Genomic DNA, 10399 nt, shown 5'->3' on the forward strand with positions numbered 1-10399 from the left:
GTGGCACATATATTACTAACGGATATATCCGTTACAAATATCAATATAAATAGTAAGTTGCACATCTATTACTAACGGATATATCCGTTACACTAATCGATATTAATAGCAAGTGGCACATCTATTACTAATGGATATATCCGTGACATATAAAAATTGATTTCCCGCTAAAAAAGTAACTAAAGAAGCGCCAAACGTTACTAACACTTACATCCGTTAGAAATGAATAGATTTAACAATTGGCTATCCGTTACAAAGAATTATAGTAACGGATATAAGTGTTACTAAGATTACTTTAAGTAACGGTTATATCCGTTACTAAATTTAGCCTAAGTGACTGTAACACCCCAGAGCTAACAGATATAAGCGTTAGTAAAAATATAAGTAACGGATATAGCTGTTACAAAATGGCTATTATGGTGTAGTGTGTGAAGCGAGATATGGGCAACTCATCTTGCCCCCAGTTTGATTTGGACGTGTAGTCCGCGAAGGGCTCGTCCCCCCCTCTCTCTTTCAACGGCTGTGAAGCCTTATAGGGGCATATCATTTTGCCCCCAGTTGGATTCGGACGTGTAGTCCGCGAAGGGCTCGTCCCCCCCGCTGTCTTTGAACGGCTGTGAAGCTGATAGAGGCGATTTTTGCCCTATTTTGATTCGGACGTGTAGTCCGCGAAGGCTCGCCCCCGCTCTCTTTTAATGGCTGTGAAGCCTTCTAGGGCGACTAATTTTGCCCCGGTTGATTCGGACGTGTAGTCCGCGAAGGGCTCGTCCCCGGCCTTTGAATCCACGTGAAGCCCGATAGGGGCAACTCATTTTGCCCCTATTTTGATTCGGACGTGTAGTCCGCGAAGGGCTCGTCCCCCCCGCTGTCTTTGAACGGCTGTGAAGCCTGATAGGGGCAGCTCATTTTGCCCCTATTTTGATTCGGACGTGTAGTCCGCGAAGGGCTCGTCCCCCCCGTTTGAGCGGGAACATGAAGCTGATAGGGCAGCTCATTTTGCCCCTATTTTGATTCGGACGTGTAGTCCGCGAAGGGCTCGTCCCCCCCGCTGTCTTTGAACAGCTGTGAAGCCTGATAGGGGCAGTTCATTTTGCCCCTAGTTTGATCCGGACATGTTGTCCGCGAAGGGCTCATCCCCTACGTTGTCTCTGATTAATCACTATGCATGCTATTGAGCCAGGAATGCAATCTTTGTTTCATTGACTTAGAATTCCACACATAACATATATACATTACACAAAATATGCTTGTTTCATTGAAAGCTACACACTGCTCCTCTCATGGAATTTTTTCAGCATTCTTATATTCCATTGTTTCTCAACCGTTACCCCTCCCGGGGTCTCTATTTTGTAAGTACCCGAATTTCCCTTTGCTGTCACGACATACGGTCCTTCCCAGTTGGGTCCTAGTTTGCCGTCATTCTCCTTTTTAGTGGCCGGAGTAACCCTTCGCAGCACCAAGTCCCCAACCATGAATCCCTCGCTTTACTTACTCGTTTATCATCTTTGCCTCTCAGAAGCCTTCTATGATACTCCTCCAACAGATATCACGATAAGAGCCCAAAACTGTAGTTTTAACCCCTTAATAATCATCTTGTTAGACCAATTATGCTAATAATAAGTAAGAGTTAACACTGATTACGCGTTTTTATGCATTTTAGGCTTCAAAGTCCATTATGTCGCGAGAAATGTACCACTTTAGCGAGATAAAGGAGCAAAAGTCCAGCAGAACTTCGAAAAGCCGTATCTTTGGACTCAGACCTCGGAATTGGGCCTACCTTATGTCAAAACGACCGGCTCGGAAAGAGCTTTGCAATGGTCCAAGCCTTGACCCAATCAGAGGAGCAGAAGTGGACGAAAAGTCTGTGGAAGCCAACTGCAGCTGAAGAGGCCTTTTTGGACTGAAAGAATTGGGTTTTGGGCCTGATTCTCTGGCCCAAACCCTGGCTCCAAGCCCATGCACGATTTTTAGATCTGGATGTATAAAAACAAAAGCTTGATTCTTTGTTAATGGTAGATGGTTAGGTTAGAAAATAGAGGTAGCTTAGAATAGAAAGTAGCCATTAAAATAGCTTCTAGATCTAGTTTTATTTAATTGTTTTAATTAAGTTTAGTTCCATTTAAATTATTGTATTAGATTAAACATTTGAATCTTGCTCTTAAATTTGATTAGATCAATAAAGTAGTGTTCTTTATCAATTTCGTTTTTGTCATTTACAATTTATTAGATCTAAATTCAATTCTTGTTCTTATTTCATTTTAGTCATTAATTTAGATTTCATTATTGTTTAATTAAGTAAATTTTAATGCTTTATATTATGTTTAGTTTTAATCTAAATGGAAATGATTATGAATGATTCAAGGCTAAACTCCATTAGAGGGGTTGAGAAGCCTTGATGAAAGCTTGATTCCGTTTATCGTAGAGTCGCCGTCGTAATTTCTATTCCACGAAAATAATTAGTTCACCATGAGAATGAGTTTAATTGTTCACATGCTAGTTATAAATTGGTAGAAATGCCATGTGTAATTAGGGATTAGGAAGAACCGATTGTTCTGTGTAGCAGTTCAATTCGGATTCTGACTTACTTCGTCGTTAGTGGATTAAGTTGAGTTAAGGTGGAATCAATCCCCCTCTAACTCCTTATCATAGAATCACCGTAGCATTCCCATAGTTGTCTGATAATCGACTAGTTGCATTTCGTGGGTAGTTGCATCGTAGTCTAGTTCGTAATTCGTAAATCTCTCATTGACTTTAAGTAGAGTATTGAGACTAGAAAACAAGCATACGGAAGGACTAAGAGTGGAACGAATCACTTCCTACTCCACTATATCTCATAGGATTGAGAGTAGAAGAAGAAAACTTTGATAAACAAGCAACAAAAGATAGTTTAGTTTACTTACGTTGTGAATTCATCGTTCATTTCGTAGGTAAACGATTCATTTCAAACTCTTATCAAATGGCGCCGCTGCCATCTTAGTTTCACTTTCGTATTGTTTTCATAGTGTTAGTACTGTTTTTAAAGTCCCATTTCACCCACCCACCCTTGTTTGAATCATCTTTGTGGCTGTCCATTTTAGAGTTGAAAAATTCGAGCAAAATTTTATACCGAAGGCCTGGCTTCTCCTTTGAGCCAATTTGTGGAGCGACCACAGCCTAAAAAAACACTTGTAAATTGAAAATACCTCGGAGTGAAGCGGCGCTTCTATGTGGCCGCCACGTGTTAAATTTTTTTCGGTTTCGGCGGTTTGATTCAACTTTGATCTTTCATATTTTTTCGTGTTCTAACCGCTATATACACGAACAAAGCGTAAACAAGACGCTATTTATAAGCCAAGCAAGGACGCAATTAGGTATTCCTTCCTTCCAAACCTCGCATCTCCTGTTAGAGGTTTTATACTAGTATATCAGAATTGTTTGGAGTGTTGCATGTTTAGTTAAGCTCGACTTAGTCTTGCATGAGATTAAGGTCCGTAGAACAAAACACCTAACGTAAATACACAACAACACCAACAAACAAATCTATCTAGTATACCACACACTACACCTCTAGCTACTATTTTACACACACCACCTGATATAATGGGGAAGAAAGAGACTCCTCTCGGACTTCTACAAAGCCTTGAGAGATAGCCCCAAATCTTGCATCGTTCTAGCAGACCAATGGGGATTTCAGAATCCCTCCAAATATTTTAATTTGTTACCCGCTTTTCATGGTTTAGACCATGAAAAACCTTATCGGCATACGCGCGTAGGATTGAACAAGTCTTAACAACATTCCACCATCCTACGGTTGGTGCGGAACAAATTAAATTAAGGGTATTCCCTTTCACCTTAGCCGATAAAGGCGTCTTGGTTAACCGCCCAAGCCTAATTCTCGTGGACTCGTGGGCTAAACTTGTTCAAATTTGTTTATGGAACATTTTTACCCACCCCTAAAGACGGATGAGATGCTTTCCAAGATTCATTTCTTTCGACAAAATCCTCATGAATCATTTTGAGAGGCTTGGAATCGTTTCACCGATCTGGCTTATAGAGTGTCCACACCATAACCTAGCAAAAGACACGTTAGTTCGTGCCTTTTTCAAAGGACTTCAACATCACCATAAAGAAGTCCTTGACATTATGAATGGGGTAGTTTCTTAAGTAAAGGAGCCTCGGAGGCTTATAAATTTTAGAGGACCAAACTAAAGCGAAATAATAATTGGGGGTAGTGATGATATCCCCATTCCCGCTAGTTCTACTAATACAGTTAAGGCACGGTATGTTTGAAATTAAACACGATTCGAGCTTAAAACTCTAATCGAATCACTCACTAAAAAGGTAGAGGCCATTTCTGTACAACAAAAGCCTATCCCGTCATGAATGTAAATTCAAATCCATGTAGTTTCTCATTTGAGTCCCGAGCATCCCGACTCCCACGTCCCTATAGCCTATGAACGGGGCTTGTTCCATTAATAGTGAACCTAACCCCTTGGAGACAAAATCCCAACTTCGGTTGGAGAAATAACCAACAAGTCACACCTCAAGGGGTACAATAATAATCAATATGTTAGGCCAACGCACAAAATTTTAACCAAGCTCCACTCACGACAAGGACAGTGGTCGGGGTAATTTTAATAATTATAACAACCAAGTGCAACCTCGACAAGGTCAAGCACAAGGTCAAGGTAATTATAATAATTATAATGCTAATAGAGGTATCGTTCCGTAAATAATAATTATCAGAATCCACCTATAAATAATTCACGCATGAAATAGTTCCAAATACACCACCACCCGTGACTACTACACCCACACAACCGGATCGCCTTTGACACTTTGATACAAGTGAGCCAAAAACTTTTCCAAACTATGGCTCAATCTAACCAACAACTTCTACAATCCGTTAATAATTTAACCCAACAATTGGCTCAAGATAAAACCCAAACCAAAGGTGTGTTGCCGTGTCACATAATACCTAATCCTAAAACAACAAACCACGGCCTTTGAGGTAACGGATAATACTAGTAATGAATTTGAAAATGTAGGGAGATAAATGCCATCACCACTTCTCCGTTAAAGAGTGGTTGATAACAAGGTAACTATGCCTATAGTTACCCCACCAAGACCCCTACACCTACTATTTTACTAGATACGAAATAGAAACTCAAGAGCCTACCACCGTAGAGGTACCGGTTACAACACAACCTAAGAAACAGAAAGCCATGGTTAAATATCCAAATGATACCATAGCTAAATATAGACGAAACCACCGTTTCCACAAAAATTAGCCATGTTAACTAGGGATACAAATTACGAGGAGATTAGGGGACGTTTTCAAGAATCTAACTATAAACCTTCCCTTCCTCGAAGCTATTAAAAGCTACCACATCATGCTAAGTTTCTTAAGGAATTGTGTACTACTAGGCGTAAGACAAATATACCAAAAGACCTTTTTAATGAACAATTCCCAACCTTATCGAAAATAATGGAATTGTTAAGTACAAGGACCCCTGGTCAGATCCATCAGACAATGCACCTTAGGAGATTCCTATAATGACGACCGCGTTATTAGACACAGGGGCTAGTGTTAACTTACTCCCATTTTATTTGTATAGACAAATAGGTCTAGACAAGATGCAACCCACTAAAATGACGTTGCAATTAGCTGATCGGTCTATTAAGTATCCTAAGGGTGTAGTCGAAAATGTCTTTGGTAAAAGTTCGGGATTTCTACTATCCGGCTGATTTTGTAGTCCTCGATACAGAAATCGCTTGCGACTCTGTCGATCATTTTAGGGCGCCCTTTCCTCGCAACCGCCAATGCTCATTAATTGCCGTGATGGTTCAATGTCCATGTCTTTTTGGCCATCTTGCTTGTTGAAGTCAATGTTTTAAAACAAGGACACAAGCGGTTACCCGATTAGCCTATGGATGGATAGGTTAGCATGATCGAGAGCTTTGCTCGAGATTATTTCAACAACACGTTCCCTGATAATCATATTACCAAAATTCTTTCCTTTGGAAAGTCAGACTCCAACATTTTCATTCCTACACTAGTCGATACACATATTATTGATGAGGAAGGGATAGATGATTTTCTTAAAGATGTAGAGGACTACCATAGTAATGTGGATATAACCAATCTAGATGAGGAATTCGATGAGTTTTTTCGAGTAGGTGACAATTCACCCTATCAAGAACTAACTTGCACAACATCCACCTCGATTCCCCTCCTTTCACCCTTTCAAAGGAATCTCGAGTTTGCACTTCGATCCTTTTGTTTCTCCCGTAGCCATAATTTTTTAAATCCTCCTAGCAAAGATACTTCTTGAAGGACAAACTATTTGACACCTTCATTTTCAGAATTGAGACAGTCCCTACACACACAATGAATGAGTTCGGTGCTAAAACCACATCCTCATTGTGTACAAGCTGTCTTTCTAGAACTTATCCATATCTACCATATTCTCTACAACCATTCACTTTTCCATACTTATTTACTAGAACACCCACTCATTCAAAAATGAAAAATAAGGTGCATGATAGTGATAAATGTAAAATGTATAGTCTACCTACGAAATGAACGATGAATTCACAACGTAAGTAAACTAAACTAACTTTCGTGTCTATTATCAAAGCTTCTACTCTCGATCTTAATTGCACTAAGTGGAGTAGGAAGTTAAGTTCACTCCTAGTACCCTAGCATGGATTGTTTCCTAAGTCTAAGAAATTAGTCTTAAATCTAATGAGAGCTTTTACGAAAATGTTATGCTAACAAGACGCGTTATTTTAAATAACTAGATATAATAAATAACAAGATAAAATATAACTAAAGATAATCTACGAAGCTACGAAATAATGATTGTTTGACTCTAGATAAAGAAATAGAGGGGAATTAAATCCACCTCGAATCCAACTTAATAACCTAGTATAGATTGTCGTTATCTCGATTCTTACGCTTTTAACGGCAAGAATTTCGAAGTCTAATCCCTAGTGTTCATGGCATTCCTACCGGATACTAACTAGCATGTGAGGTCGCCCACCCATTCTCATGGCGAAACACGACCTTCTAGAATGGAATAGATTCTACTACCAAATTCTATACTAACCACTAAGTTTTCATCAAGGCTTCATCAACCCCTCTAATGGAGGTTTAGCCTTGAGTCATCAAACCAACATTTCCCATTGAATCTAAACTAAACATAATGTAAGAAATTGAGATTTACTTAGTTAACAATAATGAATCTAATTTAATGGTTGGAATGGAATAATAACAAGAATTTAATTTAGGTCTAGAATGGAAATGATGAAATTCGAAATTGATAACTAACTATTTTATTAATCTAATCAATCAAGAACAATCATTCAAAGATTTAATCTAAAACAGGAATTGAAATGGACTAAAACTTAATCTATTAATAAAACTAGATCTAGAATTCTATATATTAATTTAGGTCTAACTAGCTACCATTAACAAAGAATGAAGCTTTTGTTTTTATACATCCAGATCCAAAAATCGTGCATGGGCTTGGAGCCATGTTTTGGGCGAAGAATCGCCCCAAAACCAATTCTTCGGTCCAAAAGGCCTCTTCAGCTGCAGTTCGCTTCAACAGACTTTTCGTCCACTTCTGCTCCTCTGATTGGGTCAAGGCTTGGACCATTGCAAAGCTCTTTCCGAGCCGGTCGTTTTGACATAAGGTAGGCCCAATTCCGTGTCTGAGTCCAAAGATATGGCATTCGAAAGTTGGCTGACCGCTGCTCCTTTATCTCGCTAAAAGTGGCACGGTTACGCATTATAATGGACTTTGAAGCCCGAAATGCATAAAAACACGTAATCAGTATTAACTCTTACTTATTATTCACATAATTGGTCTAACAAGATGATTATTAAGGGGTTAAACTACAGTTTTGGGCTCTATCAAACCACCCCCAAACAAAGATTTTGCTTGTCCTCAAGCAAATGAGAAAATTAGAATAAGTGACCAAAATGGAGTTCTAACTACTCTCTTTCGTTTACTTGAAAGTGCGATTGCATTGACCATATGCAACAAGGCCTTAAACCACTAGGAATTCCCTAGTGGACGAAGTTATAGCCTCGTGAGAGTTTTCCAATTGAAGGTACTCACAAACTTCATCTATACTACAACCGACTAAGAAAAAAAAACTATTGTTTTCTCATTCATGTCTCAACTATCTATACATCTCACTAGCAAATACATAAGAATAACCCAAATGTCGAACCCTAAGCTAATATATGCATAATAATCAATCATCTAAAATAAACATATAACAATGAGTAATACTATGAAATGTAATAGCAGTCCGTTTCGAAAACTTCTAATAGCGTCCCCCAAGTAGGTCCTCACATAAATGTCAAGACAAAACCACTGATTTTTCCACTCAAGTTTCATACTCCATTAAGCAGTGCAGTGGGCACACTTTACCTTACAATCTCAATGACAACAAGGAAGCCGGAGTCGATCAAACACATCCGCCACTTACTATCACACTAACCTATTCCTAATTGAGCTAGAGGTCTTTATTAGGTGTCATGGGGATTAGGAGATGGTTTAAGAAGGAAGGAAATGGATATTCAAAAAACAAGTCCGAGATAATAGAGTCTTCATATTATGTAACTAGAGAAACCTTGGTTATTTACTTTTTCTTCTACACTTTGTTTCCATCCTTAGCCATATATTTTTTTTTTCTTTTCTTTGGCTTTTGACTCCCTTTATTCTATTTTTTTGAGTTTTTTATTTATTTTTTTTTTTTTTTTTTTGTTTTTTTCTTTTCTCTTTGGATGGAAACTTCTTTTCTTTATTTCGGAAGCAACTAACTAATTTTTGTTTACACATTTTTTTTTTCTTCTTTTTTCATCATTCTATTCTCGACTTATTCTAAATCGGGTAGGTTGATTTATTCTTTTTTTTATTTTGTTTTGTTTTTGTAACAGGGTAAAGGAATTGTGGTTATGGAAGCGGCTAATGAAAGGCTCGAGGGGCTTACTAGCGGAAAATAATTCATAGGTTTGAATTTCTAGCTATATCGATCTAAAGAGGGCCTAAATTCTCGCTTTTAGATATGGCATAGTGATCAAGCAAGTGGACGTGTGATTTCTCTATCCGATTTTACTTCTCCCTTTGTGTCATTTCTCAAATGTTTCGCTTCATATAAGGCTTTTAGGCTATATTCTCACAGGATTTGTAGAATAAGTACTCTAGCCTAGATTTCAGAAACTTCATCGCTAACAATCATAGATACTCATGTAATAAATTTATAGATAGATGCAAAGATTATTACCTACATATTAACCTAAGTTTCTAACAATTATTCTGATGCAAAAGCTATGTGAGACTTCTAAATTGTTAAGAGCATGGAGAAAGAAAACAATACCAATATTCCTAAGTGTATAGCATACTTTTATTTTATTTTATTTTTATTTATATTTTTGAATTTTTGAAATTTTAACTAGAAAACAAGTACATATTATACATATCTATATCCTAACAGATGTCTTAATTACACGTGTTTCTATGCCCCCCCCCCAAACAAGAAGCATGCTTTGTCCTCAAAGCATTTAAATAAAGAGGGTAGGAAAAATACCATCAAGCTGCGGAAATTCGTGAACATCCGCAAAACAAAGTTAAAACATACAAATATAGTAATAAAAATACTGACGCAACTCTATAAGAGTTCCACCCATTATGGGGTTAACAGAATTAAATTGCTTGGGACATAAGCGCACACTAACTTAACTAAAAACTTACCCGCACCCCAACATCTACTCGCCATCCTCCTCTTCTATATGAGGTTCTTTCGCATCCCGCCATGCCATAATAACTTGCCACGCCCGCCGCGGTATCATCAACTAGTGCTAACCTCTCTAGTGTTATTTGGTCCGATGGGGTGTAAGGGCAACCAAATGTGGTTGATTCCGCCATCCCGCCAAGTCATGGCTCGAATGATCTTACCATTATTGATCATTGGTGGGTCTCATGATTTCACCCTTTCCCAATCGGTAATCGCGGTACGAATATGGGTAAGGCAAGCGCAAGATAAAGGCGCAAACCAAGACATGCATAAGAAGGTACTTATGCCTCAAGGAATGGCCTCCTTCGAGAGTAGCAACTAAAACTCGAAATGTCATACCGACGACGCCCTCTAAAGCAAGGAAAAAACGCCACCGGCGATATTATTGGCGTATAAACCGCCGTTCCCCTAGAATGTTCATCATGATGAACAACATGGTTGGCCTACATTCAAATGATAGGCTACTTAGTATGATGTTATATTGGTCTTGGTCCATGATATGAAACACACCCCCCCCATAATACTCATGGAAATAGGCATATTCATATAGGTATGAAGTTATCCGTCATATATCCCCACGTGTGCATTGTGGTCGTAATGGCAACCT

The sequence above is a fragment of the Coptis chinensis genome, chromosome 1 (genome assembly GCF_015680905.1).
Source record: "Coptis chinensis isolate HL-2020 chromosome 1, ASM1568090v1, whole genome shotgun sequence".
NCBI classification, from domain to species: domain Eukaryota; kingdom Viridiplantae; phylum Streptophyta; class Magnoliopsida; order Ranunculales; family Ranunculaceae; genus Coptis; species Coptis chinensis.